Below are 2,601 nucleotides of genomic sequence, written 5' to 3'. Positions count from 1 at the left end.
TCTTTGTCCACACTGCTACATTTTTTTTTTTTTTACTTGACTATTAACTGAACTCTTTAATTTCTCTATTCTACCAATTAGTAAATGCCACACTAACTCATTGAAGTTGCCTATAGGCTAGGACCCTCCTTCCTTCTCTTCTCCTTTCTTTTTCTAATTAGTGGTAAGTAACAAAATTACTATAAAAATAAATTGGTTGGCAATTTATAAATAATTTGGGGTATGTAAGTGTAGTAATTACTATAAGGATAATATCGTTTTCAACAACTGGACACCAATCAAAATTTCCCCGTGTTATAACGAGTTGGAAGAAATATGGTCGAAAAGGAGGCTCAAGTTTGGAAGGAATTTTCTTTCAAATTATTGATACACATCATCTTGTGGCAGAATCAGTTCCTGTTTTCTTCGGCTGAATAGGTTAATGATTGAAAAGCCTTCGATATTTAGCAGAACTGTGCTTTTTCTGCTGGACGTGATGATAATTTACTTGATGGTTTAGCTGTCAATATGAATGTTGTGCCTTTTACTAGAGGAAGTTGCAGAAGAAGCCGAGAGGGACAACAGTGTCAAAAACAGCTATTACAAAAGAAGTATACATTGTGGTTCATAAATATATAAATATTACTAGAACCACTGCCATTATGTTCAGAATAAACATTATCTTTTCTAACATCATTATACAGTTCACTTTTATCGTTTGAGATATATCATTGTTATGAAATATTCCATTAGTATTCGGAGTATATTCAAAAATAATACGTGTAAATCGTTCTGGTTATATTTAGGGTTATTGCACACGGAAAATATTCTTATCCCGTTCTAGCCGACTGTTTTATATTTATGTAACAAGGGCCTTGCTTATGCGTGTTACTACAAGGAGCTTGATGGTTATGAACGGTCCTTGTCCACTCCGTTGTTTGAGATACGCGTAGGACCTTGGCTCAAATAAAATATTATTCAACAACTGGAAAATTATAAAAGTTTCAACTGTCTAAAGTTAAGGATGTTGATTAATAGCTATCAAAGAACAAAAGTTTTCTGATCAGTCCTACGCCATTGACAGGAATAATACTTAGAGAAGAGATATTAAGGGAAGGAGATATATTAATCATTTTGTACACAATTGAATGTAAGGAATGATTCCCTTGACAGAGGTCCTTCACGATCTCATTCTTTCAGTAAAAAAAAAACAACAAAAAAACAAGCTCTTCACTTTAGTTCGTATGACCAATTCAAGCTCACATTTGTCTGCCTTGAAAAGAACAGTACACCGGGAAAAGACAGAAAGGTATGAGAAGAGCTTTTAAACTGTGCTTAAAAATGAATTACCTATAGAAATCTACTAAGGTGAACAACAATAGTCCACTGAATACGTTTCAGAATGTCGATAGTATGTTTTCGAACCAATGGACATTTACGGTATCTTATTCTATAAGCTAATTCGATATACTAATAGAAATGGCTTTTATTGATTTATCTCTCTGATTTTATGATTTTTTTAATTTAATGATTTTAACTAACGTGGTTAGTTAGTTGGTGTTTACATCGGGACCTGCTCGTACTATACTGCAGGTGTCCCGAGTGTAATTCTATGATTAAAATTAATGTGAGGAAAAGGGGGGCTGGAAATTGTGAGACAATTTCTGCTCAAAAAAACATGCATGTATATGTTCTGTATTTATAAAGTTATTAATCCCTAAAGGGGGAGAGGATGTTAGTGTGTTAGGTTTTCAATGTGATTTAATTATCTATAGTAACATAACAAAAGTGGGGTCTCATAAATTGTGTTGGCTTATCTGGTGACGTATCCTAGTAGCTTCCCTCTTCTAGGTGCTGTGGGCGAAATGGTGAAAACCATGTAATCTTCGCCCCGTGTCTGTAAATACGTCTTTTCCTCTCAGAGGCTGGCCAGCGTGTCCTGGAGCCTGGCGTGATGGTAGGGGTAGGCCAGGTCCTAGCTTGCTTAGGCTGGGGCGGCATTGCAGTCGCAGCGTCTTCGGAGCCTTCCGGTGTCCGCGGAAAGGGGGGGCATCAGAAAATGAGATCCCCGACCCTGACTTTATATAAATTCAAAAAGCAACGACAAAAATCGGATTACTTAAATCCGACAGTTGGTTAGTATGTTTTCGAACCAATGGACAGTGACATTAGAAGAAGGAATCAAGTCACAAGCCAAGAGGAGAACTACCTATAATCAGTATTAAGTAAAATATAAAAACATTATATTTTGATGATCAGTCATTCTTGTCAGACCGAAGTTTGAAATACTACTCCTAATGTCTGTTACAGAACCACCTAAAGAAGTTTTGGTTGGTCCCAATAGAATCAATTAACCCACAATATTTGGAAAACGATTGGTTAATTGATCCGCATTATAAGCTATACATTAAACGAATATTTTAAGGATTTCAGACCGCCACCTCCTTACGCCAGCTTCCAACTACACACACGGTCACAGGGCTTCACTATCTTCATAGAATTTTAATTTTTTTAAATAGAGTACTAAACTTGACTATTAACTGAACTCTTTAATTTCTCTATTCTACCAATTAGTAAATGCCACACTAACTCATTGAAGTTGCCTATAGGCTAGGACCCTCC

Source organism: Halyomorpha halys, unplaced genomic scaffold (genome assembly GCF_000696795.3).
Source record: "Halyomorpha halys isolate HHAL.00 unplaced genomic scaffold, Hhal_1.1 Scaffold646.1, whole genome shotgun sequence".
Lineage (NCBI taxonomy): Eukaryota > Metazoa > Arthropoda > Insecta > Hemiptera > Pentatomidae > Halyomorpha > Halyomorpha halys.
Note: the sequence above shows the minus strand (reverse complement) of the source record.